At 44.3% G+C, this 19,776-nt stretch overlaps 1 long non-coding RNA gene across 1 annotated transcript; it reads left to right on the forward strand.

Moving 5' to 3' along the window:
* Positions 1–7,109: 7,109 nt before the first annotated feature.
* On the forward strand, positions 7,110–13,376 carry LOC127386553 (uncharacterized). Its single transcript, XR_007889931.1, has 2 exons — positions 7,110–8,311; positions 10,712–13,376. It is a non-coding gene; the product is annotated as an uncharacterized LOC127386553 (long non-coding RNA).
* Positions 13,377–19,776: the final 6,400 nt, after the last annotated feature.

Consider the following 19,776-nt stretch of genomic DNA (forward strand, 5'->3'; position numbering starts at 1 on the left):
ACCTGATTCCAGGAGGGATGGAAAGTTGCTCTCAAGAGATTAAGAGGAAACTCTTTTGCAGTTTCAAACAATACTCTCTGGCTTACATTACCGCAGAAGTGGAACAAGCCATTGAGTTAAGATCTACATCTAAAACATGCCCACATTGCAAACTGTTCAAATCTGACCTACTACTTTTAGTTAAGAAGAAGTATCTCCCTTCGATATCTATTTCTGGAACTAAAAATATTTTGTTAGTTGTTTCTATCCTCTTTCTCCACTCCCCTAGTGCAACCAAGACTGACAGCCCAAGAAGCAACAGCCAGAAAGGGTAGCCCAAGTGACAATCAGAAAGCACTGAAATTGTTGCAAGACTAATTACATTTCCAACCTGTTTCTGCAATGGCGAGAGGATCACAGAAGTCAACTGGGAATTTGATGGGGAGCTGCATCTAAACAGAAAGAGGCTGTGCTGGAAACATGGCTAGGCAAGTGCTGTTGGTGTCCCTCCATTGGCTCCTGGGGTACTGAACTTCAAAAAACGGACTTAGACAAAACTGTTTTCTGAAAGATGCAAGACTTTGGAGAAAAGGTGAGGGACTGAACCAGTGAGGCTTTTTTGCCTCTGAGGAGGAGGAGGGCACGCAGCTGAAGAGCAGCTCTTCCATCTTGCCCTCCCCCTTCAAGCTGGCAGCCCCACCTGTTATGAGCCAGGAGTAATGAGAGAGACGGGCAGCACAAGCGGTATTTTTACAGGATGAACCTACCGGGTCAGCCGGAGGCCTGTTGCAACCCGATCCTGAGTTGTGACTGCTGACAGGCACCATGCAAGGCTTGGGGGAGGTGGGTGCTGAAGGATGGGTGGAGGGAAAGCAGGGCAGTCCCAAAGGAGGCAGAACTTTGCTTAGGAGACTTCTGTTTTCCTTTGGTGACCCTGAAAAATGAATAGTGGGGATTGCTGATGAAATGTGTGAGCCAGGGCTTGTTCTGGGGGGAGGACAAGGGAAAGCGGCGGGGCAGGGACAGGGGCATTGAGAGCACCACTGGCAGGAACAAAAAGCAGGTGTACACAGGCACTGTGTGCCCAGTCCACAGGAGAAGGGGGTCACACGGAGGTATCCATTTCATTCCTTCACCTGTTTCTCCTTTTGTGTACAGTAAACGGAAACCTCTATCACTTCAGACTTCCCCCTCCCCACCCCTCATGGTACCACCAACACTGGACCAGCTCATTTCTTCCAGGAAAGCCTGCTGTCTGGCCATGACAGAGTTCCCTTATGCCTGTCATGCTGTGTCAGAGACTTGCTGCTGAAGGGGCTGCCTGCGGAAGAAACACCTGCAAGGAGCCACAGCTGTGGTGCGAGCTGCTCTCCTAATGCTGTGTTTAGGATTACAGCACTCCAGAGCATCACATTACCCCAGTGGCTGCACTGAAACCTGGTATTAATTCACATTAGCGAAGATCAGATTTAGCATGTTGGGAGCGGGAGGACTGTTGTTATTGTTTCTAAAACTGATGGAGCAACTTCTAGGACTGGTCTTTCATTAATCTCGGCAATGGCCAGCGGAGCTTCTTTGTTCCTCCACACCACTGGCCACTAACCCTGACTTCTCTTGCATGAGCGCCTCTAAACACAGGCACCGTTTTCACAATGGGGTCACTTGCTTACTTTTGGTTTTGATGTGCCTAAGTTAGTAATTTTCAAAGTAAATTTCTGGATGTTATGCAATTTCTTTGGATTCTGCTGTATGCAGTGCCAGTGGTGAAGAATGAGGACTCACACATCAGCTACTGGCTCCTGTATGACATTTCTTTGTGTAGGGGAGAGAATATATTTGCCATTTGTTAGACTGTCAACCTTGTGCAGAGACGTATTCTACAGATATTCAAATTTGTAAAGTCAGAAGAGGACACCTGACTACCAGGTATCACTTCCTGTAATAACATAGGCCATCAAATTTCAGCTTATTTTTTTCTCTACTGAGCCTGCTCTGAAAAAGCAGCCAGGAGATGGGAAATGAAGTGCATTGTGTGGTGTTTTATTCCATTGAAGCTAGCGAACCCTGATTCCTTTCCTCTGCTGCTCTAGTGTGGTCCCACACTGTTCTGATGGGAACTGTGTGCACTGCAGAGGATAGTCAATCTTCAGAAGTCTTACTGGCACCTCAAAATCAAAGTACCGTAAAACTCACCATCCATCTTATCTCACACATGCCATGCTGCCACTCTCAGATGGCAAACATTTCAGGCAGCTTTGTCATCAGTCAGCTTGGGATCATATTTAGTGAGTTACAGTAACAGATTGTCAGAGCCTGGCTCCCTCTGCAACCAGTGGGGAAAAGTAGCTGCTGTCTGTATGTCAGGGCCTCTATTGTGGCCAGTCTGGATATAGGTCTTGGTCTTTATTCCTCTGGTAGATCTCCTGAGCCACAGGTAGACCTCCTGCTGATCCTGTGTGTTTAGCATTATTACTTTCTCTTCCTCTCTTTGCTCTGACACCCAAATTTATTGAAGTTAATTTTAACTCTCCTGGAAGAAAAAAAAAGGAAAAATAAAATCCTACCTTCAACATACACGTGTTTTTCTGAGGGCTCCCAGGATTACACTGTTGTGTGTGAAAGCTGTAGGGAAGGTTCTGCCAAACTGATTTATCTCTTCAGCATGTTATCACTCTCTGGACAACATGACTTCATACTAGGCAGAATTCATGGGGTCCTGATAGGATCACAATACAGTTTCTCAAAGGCCACTCTGGAAAATTCCAGATATTTCTGAGAAACCCTGGAAGTAATTAGGTGACTCCAGGAAAATCTAAGGAGTTAGAGAACTCTGTTGGGGCTGTGCAGGTGTGTTCTTCTAACCTGGGTTTGGATATGTTAAAAATTCTTACCTACCTCTCTTCTCTGTGGATCTAGGGGTTTGAGTACAATGCCTATTTTGGGGAGCAAGGAATGACCAACAGAACACGTTTAGTCATTAGTGGGGAGTACTTTTCTCTCAGGCAATATCAGACAGAACAGGGTGTTAAGTTGTTCTGCCTGTGGATCTTGGTGTGTTTGTGAGAACAAAAAGTATTCCCATGGCAGGACAGGAGGTTCAGCAAAGAGCACTGAGGGAGCTTTTCTGACGAGCCATGACCACACCTCCAGTTGCTCCAGGTCATTTAAGATCACTTGGCATTTTCTGCAATAGTAGATGACCAGTGTCTAGGTAGGATTCTTGTTAGATCAGTAACTTTTCTTCTGCTTTAATTTTCTGCTTTCGCCATCAGCTGCAGGCACATGCCTTTTTTTCCTTCTTTTCCTGAGCTTTTGTAAACACTGTGCTGTGAAACAGCTACTTTCACTCCTCCCTACATTTCATCAGAGAGCAAATATCTCCCCAATATGCCTCTTGGCTGGGTTTGCTCAGAATGAGAAGTGTTGATGCATTGTCTCATTCCAAGCAATCCTAACAAACAGAACAAAAAGAACTTCTGCAAAAGACAGTACAGAAAATAAAACTATGTAGAAATAGTGACCATCAGCTAAACATGAAAAACAATAAAAATAAAGTCAATTAGTTCTTTTCATTGGGACATATACAATCAAGTAAGTTGCCTGACTCTGTCATTACGGTATAGAAAGTCCAACATCTGTAGAAGTGATGAAATTTCATAACCTCCCCTGTATAACCTCGCTTGATTTTGACACTTGTGACTTATGGTAGGTTTAGAGGTCAGCCCTGAAGCGTGGGTATTGTTTCAATCATGCTGCTCCCTCTCATGAATTACGTTAGCAAGGGCTTGGTCACAGTTATCTGTGCAACAAAGAAATATTGTAGTAGAAGTTGTAGCATGGTATGATAGTTACTGTGGTGATGTAGTTAAAATGCCTGGGAGAGAGATTTTCATTGTTGAAAAGTCTACATAATAAAGTTTAATGTAGTCCATGGGACACATTTTTTTTCTCAGGATTTATGAGTGGAGCTTGGTGAGTGATACATATTTTGGTCTGGTCACCAAAATGGAAAATCAGAAGGGAAAAAAAGGCTCAAGCAAAATGGTAATCTTCTGAGGTTTTGAATGAAAAGAAAAGATTGATTTTGGACCTGAATGAACTGTTTCATTGGGCTGATACTGAAAGGCTTTTTACACTTATTAGTTACTTAGACCTTTGAAAAAGTTGGGTTTTTTTCTTTTGTTGCTTTTAAATGTAATGCCTATTTTTAATTATAATCTGCCATTTCAAAACCTCTAAAAGTTTTGTTTTGAAAATGTGTGAGAGATTTTGAAAGACGTCAACACTGATACGTTCCTTGGCCAAAAACAGTTACCACATTCTGCCCAGTTTGGTGATTTCTTTTACTCCTACCCTAACACAAGCTTCTGGCACATTCACTATTATTATTATTAATAATAATAACAATAATATCATCACCCAGCTGTGCTTAGAAGGCCTGGGCACCAGTCCCAGATCTGCTATGACAAATCTTTTGAATTCTCTGGGCTTCTGTTTTACCTCCCACTCTTTGGCTCTCTTATCTAGTTAGATTTAAAGTCATAGGGTCAGGAACTCTTATATACTGAGCCTCTTATGTACAGTCCGATGCTTGGATTACTGTTGCTACTGCAGTAGCATGAGTGGTGGGTTTTCTGTTCCATCTTCTCCCATCTACCAGCTCATAACAGAGAATCTGGAAGTGTCTCAACCTCCTAGAACAGCTAGTTCCATAATGGAAGTGAAAATGAGGGAGCAAAATCAAATAGGAAAGTTTTTGTTTGCATTCTACGTGCAGAGATCGAGTCGTTAGTCTGGGGAACAGGTGAAACCAAAATGTGACTAGAAGCTTCATAGTCAAACTTTGCTCAGGTCTGATCAACTTCTGTGTGAAACACAGTATACACCCAAAATACTGTTTGCATGCAAGATCAGCAAGGATCTGAGGAGGAATGAAATATGTTTTACTGGTTTGTTTTGTTTGTTTGGGTTTTTTTGGTGTTTTGTTGTTGTTTTGTTTTGCTTTTTAAATGAGAATGCCCATTTTGAGAGGCTTATTAAATGAAAGACTCTTACTGGGTGGAGTGAGGGATCACCTGCACTTTTTTCCCATGTCTATCTCTATGCTTCTGGCTAGGGGGTAAGTTGGGGTGTCAGATATTTGGGAGAAGGAACTAGCAGTAAACAAGGTAGAGAGCATTAGAGCCAGTCTGAAAGCCAGCATTTCAAGCTTGCAGAGGTAGAGAACCAACACACCTGAGAGCCAAAATGATATGGAGAAAGTCTCAGAAAGGACTCCAAGAACCCGTCTCATATTGTTTAATTTCCTTCTCCATCTGGCCCACCAGGACTTTATGTACATCCTTAGTACAGCCATTAGGATAAAGCTGTGAAAGATACTGACTGCCTCATTTCCTCCTTCCTTACTATTTGGCTGCTTGGTAGCATGTTTGCAGAAGAGGTTTGAACTTGCTGCACAGCATGCTCTGGAGCAGGATGCCTTAGACAAGAACCTGCAAGAAGGTAATGCAGAGCAGGAGGGTCCGGGTTTCACAGCAGGCAGCACGGCTGAACTGCCCTTTGTTTTAGGTCTTTTTTTCCCTGTCTGTGCTTCCCAGAAAACAGGATTAAGAAGATTTTTTAAATGCCAAACTACATGGAGGGTCCATTTTGATGGGTTCTGCGACTTATCCCAGCTGCCTGGAGCAACAGCTTCTGAATCCTGCTTCCCATACTGCCTTGGAAATGCTGGACTGTAAAAATGAACAGAGCTTGTTCACCCATCTTCAGCAGGGGCTTTGCAGGGAAGAGGGAGGAGGCTGCCTCTCCAGAAAGGTTGCTATCCAAGAGGCTGGGAACGGAAGCAGGTTCACCGTGGTGTGAACAAAGGCCTCCAGGCACACCAGAGAGCATCTGCTCACCAGCTGATGGCAGTGCACCTGCTCAGCAAGTGCAGCCACGCTGCCCCTCTCCTTACTCTGCTCTCTGCACACCCAAGACCTGGTATCCATGCTTCCCTGTGCGACACAGCTAAATGTCAGTCCCAGCACACGGGAGAAACACTTTGCAGGAGGAAGAGCAGCTGCTGGGAGCTCTATTGGCAGTGATGTGGCAGCTGAGTCAGAAGGTGGTTCTAGCATAGGGTTACATTGTCAGCTTTCAGATGTTGGCCCTGGTGAAGAGGTTATAGCTGAGCCTTGATTAAAGCTTCTGCATCCGTACTGCAGCCCAGACCTAAATCCTACCCTGTCAGAGGGTGATTGTTTCTTAATTGTTGCAATATTTCTTCCAGGACTGGTCACCAGGCCTGGCATCAAAAGGGTGATTCTGAGTTGTAGAAAACTCTTTTGCGGGTTTTGTGCTAAGAGTGACTGAAACTTGCTACCGGTTCATTTCAACTGCATCCACCGAACCGTAACTCACTACTGCACACAAGTTCAGCAGCAACATTCCCAAAACCCCCATAGAAGAAATTTACGGTTGCTCAATGCTCTGTTACTGGCGGCCACAACTGTGTGCACTCCACATGTCTTTGTAATCACTTAATGACTCATTTCCTTAATCTCTCATTTCCTATAGCCTTATTACAAGCAATTCATAAACCCAGATCCATAGCTGTTCTCTGGCTCAAGTCAGGAAGCACTGAACTGACTCTGCATCTGGTTGGTTGGCTGAAGTACCCCTCTCTGTTCCCCTCTGAAACTTTCCACTGGACCCTGTCTTTTGCTGCAGTGACACCTACTGATGAGGTAAGAGTGTATTAACTTCATGTTCCCTTGTTGCCAAACCCAGCCAGCAACCACTTCCTGGCTCTAACCAGATGTTTCTGCTTTTCTGGAGCAAATTTCACACTACATCGGGAGAAGTTTTGCACGGTCTTGACTGTGATGCATCGGTGGCCAGCAGACCTGAACAGAGATCACCGCAGCAGGATGAAATGGCTCTTTATGTCAAGGCTTCTCATTCAGCCATCAACCAACTGGTGGCCTTGGGAATCAAACCTTGCAAAGCGGTGTTCCCTGAGGCAGCAGCAGACTTGAGAAGCAGCAGAACAATCAGCATGCCTTTGCTTTCCTCTCTGGGTTCTTTTTTTTTTTTTTTTTTTCTGAAGAAATAACTACTGCCATGAAGCCGTACCCTTGATACTTTCTCATAACACCCTGTGGTGGCTGGGAGATGGGGAGCAACAGCTTGAGCCCCATTGCTAAGTTCAGCCATGCCAAGAATTTCTATTTTAGTGTAAAGCATTTTCACTAAGCAATTATTTGGAAAATTTCAGCTTCAGTTACAACACTACCAAAAAATGACCTGCAGCACCTCAAGAAGTGGGATAGGGTCAGTACTCCAGCAGGGCAAGAGCATAGCCAAGGAAAGGAAGAAGGAAATAGGACGCTTTGTCCCTGCAGACCTTGGCTTTAATCCACTTCAGCATGATGGCTACCTGTTCTCCAGTATATCTAAACATTGATTCCAGAGGGAGAGAGCATGATAAAGGAATGAGGAGAGGAGAGGATAGGATTAAAGTTATCAATACATTCCCCAATCTCCCCCGTACTTTGAGATCCTGTCTGACATTACTGCAAGTTAACATCTTTAAACTGAGGCCAGTGAGCCAGGGCCAGTGGATAAGTCATGTGAAGCAGTGCTGTAAATCCATGATCTCTGAGCCTGTCTGTGAAGGAAAGTACTGCAGAAATTGCATGGAGGCTTTGGGATATAACAGGTCTGCACAAGAAAAGGGGTAGTGGAGAGGCTCTATCTCACACTAGAAAACCTGGCTACATTTTTAGCCATTCCTTTGTAGGATCTGAGTGCCTGAACTTTAATTCCCCATGTCACTTTAACACAGAGCAATGCATCTTCACCATCCATCTTCCACATCACCATCACCACAGCACAAATGGGGCAAATACACTAACCTAAATGACTCACTCAGTGTATCAAGGAGGAGCTTGCTGAGATGCAGCAAAGTAAAGCAGAATCTGCCTGGAGCCCACAGTAAGCTTTCACCAATAGGTCCTCTTACCTGAAAGGATCTCAGTTATTTATTATTAGTTACTGGCTGCAGTATGTCAGGTACAGTATGTAACATCTCCTCCTTCTGGTCGGATTCTGCACACCTGTTGTGCTCACTTTTAATGTAAATTCAGTTTTCTGGGCACAAATTGGAATCCTCGTTGTTTTTTCACTCTGATTTCTCCTGTAGAACTCTCCAGAAAAGAGGCCGTATCTTGAAGACTCGAGACCTTTTGAAGATGGGAGGTGCCACTAAAAGAGTGAGATCATGGATGCAAATCCTTTCGTGTTGGATGAAGCTCCACAGTGAGAGGCATGGGGTCAGCAGTTTGAAAAGGTCTTCAGCTTTTTAAGAAATTCTATCATGGCTAATGGAGACATGAGCAAGGAGCACTGAACCACAGGGTTTCTGCAGAGCCCACAAACATAAACAGCAAGATCCTTCACAGATACCAGATTTGTCACAAATATATTAGAGCTGCAGAGTTCAGGGGAAGAGAGAGATGTCCTCAGGGTGGTGCATAGGCAGACAGACAGCAGAACAGCTTTTTAGTGTCTGATTTTTAGCATAATGCAACAAGACAGATCACATAACATGAAAACCTTATCTAACTCCCCCCTGTACACAACCTGATCTGGCGCTACAAAGAGCTCCAGTGTTGCCAGCTGAGAAACCACAGTGTTTGCACTGAGATCTCACAGTCCCCCAGAGCAGGAAGCCATGGCATCCCAACAGATTATCTGTGATTCCCAGTTTTTGCAGGCACAAGAGGTCAGTGCCACAGCGCCTGCAGGGAATGTGACTTTTCAGCTGTCTCGCTCTCCTCAGTACACTTTGACCTTTGTGCAATCTAATATCAAAGAACCAATTATTCTCAACACTCATATATTTTCCTCCATAGACTCAATGCCACATGGTTGCCAGGAGCAAGACATCATGCTAATCAAGGCAATAATTCAAGGGAAGGCAGCAGGGGGCTGTCATGACCAGGAGCCCTGGGTTCCACTTCTGCCTCTCAGCCCTGAATATGGACTCAGTCCTACCTGATCCTTCTTTGTCTCTCCCCCCAGCCTTTGCCCTGGTCCTCTCCTGATGCAAATTATATACAAAAATTAAAGGAGATAGACCAATGCACACCAGTATCTCTTGCTGTAGCCATGTTTCTCTATCATCTACGGGTCTCATTGTAATAGAAGCACCCAGAATTTGCTCCCCTCTATCCTCATGGCTGCAGCAATGAGAGTCATTAGAAAACTGATAACTGGATGGATGGGGTGGGGGAGAAAAGATGAGGCTGCAGTTCCACAAGACAGCAAAGTGTCACACAGCACTCACTGTCCACAGCCTTGTTAGACCTCACCTGCCACCACAGCATACTGTGAGCTCTCAGCATCAGGATTAATGAAAGATTAAAGGCCCATCCTGGAAAGGCTCCAACAGCTGGCCTAAGGAGCTGCCTATAATTTTCCCACATATAAAAGGTGGTTAATATGCAAGAAAACGCATTCAGTGTCCCAAAGTACCGGCTCCTTGGTTAACTGAGTCAACCAAAATCCTGAAGCTAAGGAGCAAACATGTTTCCCAGTTCTGCTGAGTATTTGCCCCACCCTGGGGTGTTGATATATATATATATCTCTCCCAGTTTATACCTGAGCCCAAACAGGTTAGAAATTCAATTTCAAGTGAATGGAGATACCCACTTTCCCAGGATAACATAGTACTACAATGTGGCCTCAAACAGAGTAAGATGAGGAGAACCTACCTTGTCAGCCCCTGGGAGGAAGATGTTTTACAGGTATTTCATATGTTCTAATAGTGTTGTTGACTGTTCTGTCACTTAAATCTCAAGGGCTTTTTCAGTGGAAAGTGTGGAGTGCTGAGTGAGCATGCTGGAAATTCATTCATCCCCTGCAGACAGGTGGGGTTAATCCTGAGTAGCACAAACCTAATGGGGGGATGGAAAAAAGAGGATAAACACATGGAAGAAATATAAGTTTAAAGACTTACTGCACAGCTAAACTAGATGGGTAGGACTATGCTTCAACATCATTTGCTTTGCTATAGTTGTTCCAGATTTCTTTGTTGCAAACTAAAAACACCTATGAAAAGCTTGGAAGCTTCAAATCCCACTTGTACTGCATGGAGGCAGTGGCTGCACTTTAAAAGAGCTCAGAATCAATCAGTGGCACATCCTGGGGTGCAAATCAGCTGAAGTTTAACCTTAATCACTGTGGGTAATCAGTGGAAAGCGCTCAGTTCAGGCTACAAAAGTAAACATACATGAGGCTGTAAATATTCAGAGCTTCTTAAGGAGAAAAAGTAGGAGGCAGGGATGTTTTTGGCTTAAGACTAAAACATAGTATTCAGAAAAAAGGACCAAATGCTTCAATTATAGAGCATTCAGACATGCATATGTAAGCAGTCTTTTTTTTCATAGTAGGATGCAAAATTTTCTTTTTGCAAACAGAAGAGGTAATTTCAACCTGAATAAGTTTGATTTTAAATGAACAAAAAGTCAATACTCCCTCTCCCAAAAGCAACTGATAAAGTATGTGAGCAGAAAAGCAAAACACTACAACTGAAATGTCTGCCTGTCTCCCTTAACATTAGGGCCCTTAGAGAGTCAGAGATGCTCTACTCCAAATGTAAAACCATTACATACTAGTGCTCTAAAAAAAATATATATTAAAAAAGTCAGAGGCTGAGGTGTCTTTTTTTTTTTTTTTGCAACTGGAGCCCTGAGAAGATAGAAAACATATGCTCTGCCTTCTTTGTATGTATGTGGATTTTTAAAAGGAGAGAAGCTACTCAAGGCACTGAAAATAATGACTTCTGGTGCCTAAGTGGAAGATGGAAGCTAAACTCTGTCTAATCAAGACTATGAAGTGAGTATGTGTGGGAAGAGAAGAGGAGGGAGAACTTCTTCTTACCAGGACACTTCATACCAGGACACACAGGAGCTCCTGCAGCTCCTGTGCAGAAGCTAATGTTCCAATGTGCAGCTAGTACAGGTCCTTTTGGGTAATCGGATCCTCCAGCCAATAAAGGAAATGAGCTGCTGGTCCTAGCCCATGACACCTTAGCTCTCTGGATCCATGTCCTTGCTCTTCCAAGGACTGATGGATTCATGTGAAGCTCTGGTCATGTCTCATCAGTCTTTCCATCACTGATGCTCCCCAGTTCCCAGCATTCTGACCTAAGTTGTGCATGCCCTGGGGCTCCTGCATGGGTGAGAGTTTTAGTATGTGGCGTGGAAGGCCAGGAAAGTTGGCCCCATATAATTCATGGTGAAAGCCTTCAAGGCCAACCCTTTTCTACACCTGTCTTCATACTTCTTTGCCTTTCATTAATTGCACTTTATTAATTGCTTTTCTTATGTTGGAGGCATAGGGGAGAAAGATGCAAGTGAAATGCTTCCCATGGAAGGAAGAAGGGTCTCAAAGTTGCCCCATGAGATGAATCACTTCTCTTACTCCAAAATTCAGGAAGAAACAGTGAGGACATTGTAGCAGGTGCTGAGCCTACTGCAGGGGCCGAGTCCCTCCTAATTAGCTCACCTCTCAAGAACTTATCTCCTGACTGGATCAGACCTTCAGACTACACAAGAGGAAAACTGTTGAAAGGAGGAAGTGGGTGAGGAGGATGTGTTTCTTACTTTTTCTCAGAGGCAACTCCATAAATCTCCACATATTAAGGTCTTCCATATGCTGTTTTTCAATATCAGCTTGTCACTTCAAGCTGTCTGACGTGAACTGTTGGATGCATCTGCTCTTGTCTCCAGGACTCATTCACATCCCACCCAGATGCCAGAAAAGGTTGAAAAGAACAGTAGAAAATGCAAAAGATGACAGTTTGGATCATAGATGTTTTCCAGAGTTGCAACCTATTGACCCATTTTCAACAGGCTCAGTGGCATAGCCTATATATCAAGATCAGTGAACATCATCAGAAGGAAAAGGACTGTCTGAAACAAAAAAAATAAAACCAGTCTCCCGGTGTAGCTGAAGCAGCCAAATACTGCCTTCCTCAGCTCTCCCAGAACTTCCTGGATATCTAGCATCCATCCAGCACTTGAAGATTTCTGACTCATTTCACAACAGAGTTCAGCAGGGCACTGGCATCTATTATCAGAGATTTTATTATTATTTTTTTTAGGGAAAAAATATGAACTCATATGGACCTATGAACTGTTCTGCTCTTACTAATATATCCCTTGTTACCTGTACACACTCAAGTGCAAGAGATGCAGAAGCAGGCAGGAACAGAGCCAGCAATGAGAGAAAAGTAGCATTGCAGACCTGAAGTGAGCTGAGACTTCCACTTAAATCTCAGTGGCACAGGTCTCAGAAAGTTTGCAAGCTCGCATCTGAAGCTCAGCTTTGCAGCTGATTCTGCTCTTTACAGGATACAAAGAATTGCTAAATCCTAGATCCTAAAATTGAGCTTTAGCTCTCCTTCTGGATGCCAGTCCACAGCTTGGATTCATACAAGCTCTTGGGGATTGGGGTAGACCACTGGAGGTGCAAATACCTCATTGTTTACAAGCACTGGGAACCAGCAAAGCAACTTTTTTTTTTTTTTTAATGTTTTTTCCAGTCTGCTGGCTTTCTGGATATAGACATTTAAAATGAGTGCTGTGGGATTCATTGCCACAGGTTACTCTGGAAATCAAAAGCAGAAGTGGCTTAAAAATCAGAAGTGGCTGACCCATAAGTTTTGGGAGAACAAGTCCACTGGTAATTAATGCAACAGTCTAACTCCAGCCTCCAGCTTGAAAGGTTCCTAAACAAGTGATTGCTGAGATAATATCATCAGCAAATACTACCTTATATGTGACCTGATTTTATACTCTCCCTTTACACATACACTATGGGTCATATTGGTGAGTGTCCTGGAAGAGATGGCTCATCTTATCTGAAACTTGGAGAAAACTGGAGAAGAAAAGTGCAATATCACTTCTTTTTTACCCTTTAAAACAACCTCCCTGAAGAAGCTTGATTCAAATTGGGAGCTAGTCAAGTTCAAACTGGAAAGTTAGGGAAAATTCTAACTTCCTCCAAAGAGCTGTATGTAGGGTTAGAGAAAAAATCCAAACAAACATAGCCTTCCACAGGGTTTTGTTGCCTTGGTACTCTCCTGGGAGCATTGCTGTGATATTTGAGAACATATAGCCCCTGCAGCTAAGATCCAGCTGTGGAAGTGATGATATGCAGTAGTGACTAGGAATAACAGTGAACCAGGCTTCAGTGACCCAGCTGCCTCTCCTAGTCCTCACTTCTTTGTTTGCCTACTACAATAATAATGAGATATTTCCATTCAATACCAATGGGGTGTATGGAGGCTGTCATGGGGCTTGTACATGGGTATAGATGTATATTTCAAATAAAGTTTTCTGGGCTGATACAGGTTCTTTTGCTTTCTTCTCAGCCCTTGGCTTCTGTCAGCTATTATACTACTTGGGAAGAAAAAAACCCCAACAAACCTAAAAAAAACAACCAAAAAAGCATTTTACTTTGTTCCAGTTGGCCTCAGCCCACCAAACTGTTCCACACAGAGTCAAATCCAGCTGTCAGGCAGTAATGGATTTTTTTATTTATTTTTTTATTATTATTATTTTCCCTGATCATTCCTAGGCTGAAGCTGAACTGATAACCTCAGACACTGTCTTTTCAGTCTGGCTGCAGACCAAGAATGTCGTTTCACTAAGAAGTGCTGAGGTTTCAGAAACAAGGTTTTGCTGCAATGTGGAATGAAGCTGGGACTTTTAAAATGATGTCAAGAGACCGAGTGTGCCCTCACCTCTTCCTGCCCCTCACTGAATTCCCCTCTGCCCTCCTGGAGAGCAGTGCACCAATCTGTGTTGGGCAAAAAAAAATGATTGGGATGGTTCCTCACTTTGAAAGTTTGTTTGCCAGAAATTCTTTGGACTGTGGGGCAGAGAGAGTACAATGTCTTAGATTTTGTGTGCCAGGACAGATTAGTGGAGTGACCACCTAGCACAGCCTCCCTTTGGCAACAGGGCTGAGACTCCCTGGGGCAGAGGCACCACTCCATTGCCTCCAAGGAAGTAAACAGATGCTTTAGCACTCTCTAGCTCCTAAAAGTCATCTTATTCCTGTGCCACAGACTTCTGCCTCTTCAGCTGAGTCTGCTCTTAGAATCATGGAATCACTTAGGTTGGAAAAGACCTTTAAGATCATCTAGTCCAACCATTAGCCCTACTCTACCAAGTGCAGCTCTAAGCAGTATTCCCAAGTGCCACATCTAGACAACTTTTAAACATATCCAGGGATGGCAACTCGACCATGTCTCTGGGCAGTATGTTCCAATGTCTGTCAACCTTTCCAGTGGAAAGTTCTTTCTAATGTCTTATCTAAACCTCCCCTGGGCCAGCTTTTTATGTGGCTTTGTTCACTTGAGGGGGCAGAGCCACCCAGCAGGAGCTGTCAGTGAACAGGGACCACTTCTAAAAGCACCAAGATGAAATGACCCTGGTTTCTGCCCATAAACCCACCAAAACACTGCCAGAAGCTGAGGCTGAACCTCCCCACCTCAGTGAGCACCTATGCTCTTCTTTTTTGACCACATCTGCTGTTACAGGTAAGAGACACGTTTCTCTGAAATCACTACTTTTCCACAAAAACTTTCAGTTTTAATAACAATCAACAATGAAATTGTCACAAAATCCCAAGCAAAATCTACTGTCAAGCATGAGAAGACGAATCCGTCACTTCCATCAAATTTGCTTCAATGCTGGCAGAAAATACCCATCCTGATGATTATTTAGCAACAAAGCCAGTTTGGCCCATTGCAAAGAAATGGACTGAGAGGTAGCTCAGCATAAGAAGTGAAGAGGCATCTATAATGCTAACATCCTTCCCAGGAACATGCAGAAAATCCCCATCTGAATTGCTTAGATGCTTGGATGTCCTTTTCAGTCCCATGGCACCTTCTGTTTCCTCTTGCAATCCTTGAGATAGTCCTCAAAACTTACAGTTTTTATGGCAGGGGACAGAGTTGCAGCAGAGCATAGTCTGTGCCTCCCCACCTTCCAACCCTGGTGTCAAAAAGCACAAAGGAAAAGATGAAGATTGCAGATTACCAGCTTAATCTGAGAGGTGTGCTCCTGCCCCTGCTAGAGGCTTCTCCACCCTCTCAAGTATGGTGTAGTTGAAAAAGATACTAGGGCTGCTAGAAAGCCAGGTGCTGAAGGGCTTCCATATTTATCTGGGTGCATAGCTGAGTGGCTTGCATATGTTCTCTGCTGCTGATCTGCACTCTATTAATCTGCTTGGTGGATCTGTACAGCAACAGCCAGCCTTGCGTGGTATTGCCACATTTCCAGACAAGTAAAAATGCAACTAAAACTTTGAAGGTTTGTTTATAGTTTAAATTTTCCCTTAGTGCATTTGTTCCTTTGCTTGCGTGCATGAGAATGCGTGTCAAGGGGAAGGGAACAGTGCCTAAAGGAAATAAAAAAGTTTGTGGAATCATGTCTGCTGTTTTATCTAACAGTAGTTCACTAGGCCCAATGGAGAAGCCCAGGTCTAGACATCATGGTATATGCGATGGGTGTGTGACAGAGAGGGGGAAAAAAAAGAAAAATTGCCATATTGTTGTTGAAGTGGCTTATTTCCTTCGTCTCAGATACTGAACAAAATTTTAACGATGAAACCTGCTAACAGCTGGGGCTAATTTGGAGGTTATTTTTATTGCAAGAGCAGAAGACAATAAAAGGCCGGCCCCAAATGTGGCTCAGTTCAAAAGTTTGTCCCAGCAGACCTTCTAAAATAGTTGTGATTCGGCCTCCTCCATCCCCATTGTGTCACCTCTGCCTGGTAGCAGCGTGTCACGGGGATGTGATCACACGCTACATCTCCAAAGGATGTGGAAGCTTCTGTAGGTTCATGCTTAGCAAATGTAAGGCAGGGCCAGGGCCTGCAGGGTTCATCTGGGGACTTCCTGGAAATTACGTCAGTGCTTACATTTATATGTTGCTGAATTTTGAAAAATTATATGTGTTACTGCTGGTTGGCCCCATCTACTGTGGAGTAAAACTTGCTGTCTCAAGGTTGCTCAGGGCTCATGGGAGGTTCAGAGCCAGGTCTTCTTCCCAGGACCTTGAGAAAGTATGGGATGCATTTGGCAGTCTGTTTTGTAGGATTACCTCCATGCAGACCTGAGCTTGAGGGGTTGATAGGGCTGGGTTGTTTGGCAAAGGCCATTTCCTAGCTGTGATCCTAGCTGCATGGAGGTGCCAAGGGAGCATACATGGTAGGCCACAAAGCGGGCCACCATGTCACCAGCCATCAAGGGACATCCTCACCCCTGGGCTCACCTGAGAAAGGAAAAGAACAGACACAAGCTTAGCCTTTTGGTACTGCTTGGAGCTTAAATTACTACCATAGGTTGCTAAGCTAAAACCATAGGCACTAGGGATAGAAGAGGATACCAGCTGAAGGGCAAAGAAAGGCTCCTTTCAGGAGTAAGAACCAGCACCTCTTGTGACGCTGCTCCACAAAATCATGCAGCACCTGTTGGGTCTTTTCTTGCCCCGTTCTCAGGATGCAGGAACAGCTTGGCTCTATAAAAGCCCTGATGTGTTTGTTTTCATTCTGAAGAGCTAATCCAAACCCCCTCTCTTCCCAAAGGACAGGGAAGGAGGGGCTGGAGGGGGTATTTTTATTTTTTTCCTTGCCGGGGAAACAGGTTGGAGCTGTTAAAATAATTGGCAGCAGTAGATTCCTGCAGATTTCTTCAGCTGCATTTTAAAATGGAGTGGTTTTCTTCTTCTCCCTTTCTCCCCTTGTTTTTTTGTCTTCTGATTTAGCCATAAAATTGCCATTTATGACATTAACAGTTGCAGAAAGCAGGAGTTTTCCTCATTAAAGTGGCTCTGCTCACAGGTTCTGGTAATATCATTTGGTGGGAAGGACCTTGCCAAAAGGCTATAAAACCAGCTGAGGACTCACGTGGCAGTGTCAGGAGGTTGCTTTCTTGGTTACTTTGGTAACATGCAAGCAAAGCTTTCTTCTTTTCAGAACAGGGGGATGGGTTTAGTTTCAGAACTACTTCCACCTCCTTTGTCTTGTGAAGGAGTCTGCAAGCAAGCAGCAGCAGGAAACACAGGAGAACAGGAAAAAGTCCACAACATGTGTCAAGTCCATCTCTGGAGGCAGTGGCTTTCAGGGTAGCTTAGCTGTGTGCATCCCCACCTGCCTCCTCCTGAAGTCCATCAGGAGCCAGAGGCATGCAAGCCTGCACCTTCCCCAGGCTTCAGACACATAGTGCAGACAGACCCAAGGCAGGCAGCAAGTGTCATGTCCTAGCTGGGACGAGACCCCTCCAGTAGTCGGCAGTTGAAAGAGGGTGTTGCCTTCACAGCCCTTAAGCAGCATTGCTGGCAGCATCAGGGAGCACTCCTGCCTCGCTGCAGGCATAACCAGGCAGTTAGCTAAAAAATAATTAACTTCCTGCAGCTCACCAAGTTGTATATAAAGCCCTTTTAACCAGAGTCTCAGCAGAGACCTGATCTTCATGGGGTTTCCCCATTGGTTTCCTTGCTCTTTTTCTTTAATACAAAAGAATTGAAAGAGTGTTTCAGTCCTCAACAAATTGGAAGCTATGTTACCAGAGCAGATGAGGTCTTGTGCTACCTACCTACAACACCTCCACCCAACTCCACAACATTATTTAGGAAGATAAAGAGGGGCAAGAGGGAGTCCTGCCCAAGCGCACTGCCAGCCTGCTAAAACTTCTCTTGGTGAGATAAACATGTCTTGCAAAGTTCAGGGGAAAAACATGTCTGGAAGCTGTTGTAACATTGCAACTCATGATGCAAAGACCTGTCCTTAGCAAAGCTGTCTGGTCAGGTGCAGATTTAGACTCTTAGAGCCACAGGACACCACTGGCAGAGCCAGAATTACTGGCATTTCTGCCCTTCTTTTTACCTCCATGGAGTTCAGTCTGGGCACTGTATTGCAATTGCACAAGCCTTTTTGTGAAATGAACCTAAATTTCACCCTGGGAGCTGAACACACCCTCCACTGGGGCCAGACTTGGGTGAAACACCATGTTCCTTAGCGGGACCCCCTCCTCTTTGAGGCAACACAGGGTGAAGCCCAGGAGCTGCAGGTGGCCAGAGCTGCAAAGCCAAGAAATGTCTATGCTTCATTCCTTGCTGTGAAATTCTAGGAATTCTCTCACTGGGAAAGAACAGCCCTGAGAATCCTGATTTAAAGAGCAGCTAGATACTCGCTCGTCATAAGAGAGGGCACAGCATGGTCAGTGGCTGTGCTTGGATCTGGAGAACAACAAGCAGCTGAAGTACAGACAATTGGCTGTACACCCACAAGAGTCAACCCTCTCTCTCCCAAACTTGGCAAACTCACATCAGAGTGCAAGCCTGCCTGGAGCTTTCATTCTGATGCTGAAGCCAGCATGGCCATTGTAAACCCCCACTTGTTACAGCCCCATCAGGAGCAGTCTTCACACCACCTCTATAAGATCACGCACCCAATCCATCTAAAAACCAGGATCTCAGCACAAAGGGGTCAGGAAGACTGGAGTTTCCTCTGCCCTTTCCTCCGTCACTCCTCTTACCCTCCTCTGAGCTTTCTTCCTCTCTGGAAAGAAATTTCAAAAGTCAGTTCCTTGACTTTACGGACACATCTATATAAAACAGTGACTCAGTCTGCACGCACTTACTGGCAGAGATGTATCAGCTGCAAGACACTTAAAATGGTGAAATAGAAAAATAACAATTAAACAGAAAAAGAAAACATTCTGGGCCAAAACTTTTGGGTGTGCAATTTTCCACACACATCAGCAGTTTCTGTAATTTGATTTTAGAGATGAACCCAAAGAGTTTCTTGAGGAGCCTCTTCTCCCTCAAAGCCCAAAGATTGACTGCAGGGAGGATTTCTGTCTATCTGTCCAGAACTCATTTCTACCTAATTTCACAGTAAAGCTCATGTTAAAATAAGAAGGGGGTGGTAGATGTTGTTATGGAGAACATATAATCTATTCATTAGACATTTCTTAGCACCAAATTCACAGCTGCAAGCAGGGATCTTAATTCAGGATGGTCCAGAAAGGTTCCTATTCTGAATGTCTGAAGCATATTGTGCTGGTTTTTTGTCCAAAAATGCAATAATATTTGGTCACTTTCAGTTACAAGTCTTGGGAAAAAAAGAAATCTGGAAGTGATTTCAGGTGCTTTTTTTGCCTCCCAGAAATTAAAACTGGTGCCTGGACTGGTGCCTTTGAATTTATTTATCTTTTTAAAATTAAAACAACCACTTAAAAAAAAACACAACCAAAAAACAAGCAAAAAAAAAAAGCAGCAGCTACTGGCTTTTACTTTATTAGAAAATTTTCTGGCAAGTGTAATGCCAGGGTTTTTTTTTCTTACTTTCCTTTTTTTTTTTTTTTTTTTGTATGGGAACTTAGGGGCAAGTTGGTGTGAGAAACTTTCCCAAAGAATCTGTGTAAACCACACCAAAACCCGACAAACTCAACCAGTCTGGAAAGGTCCGGGAGTGAGAGGAAGGCACATATGCAGACAGGCCAAGGACATCAGCAGTTTTCAGCAGCTGCCAGCAGCAGCAACAGCTTCTGTATCCCCTCAGGCAACAAGGGGTTGGATTTGGGGGTGCTGAAGCCAGCAGGACACCTGGTCTGGGCAGCCTTTGGCTTCTTCTTGGAGGATTTGAAGGCAACCTGAGGACTTAACACACTCCTCCCTTGCAGGCAGTCTGGGCACCTGACTCCTGTGGGCTGCTGGGGAAATCCCAGCCAGC

This window comes from Apus apus, chromosome 6, assembly GCF_020740795.1.
Source record: "Apus apus isolate bApuApu2 chromosome 6, bApuApu2.pri.cur, whole genome shotgun sequence".
In the NCBI taxonomy this organism is placed as follows: domain Eukaryota; kingdom Metazoa; phylum Chordata; class Aves; order Apodiformes; family Apodidae; genus Apus; species Apus apus.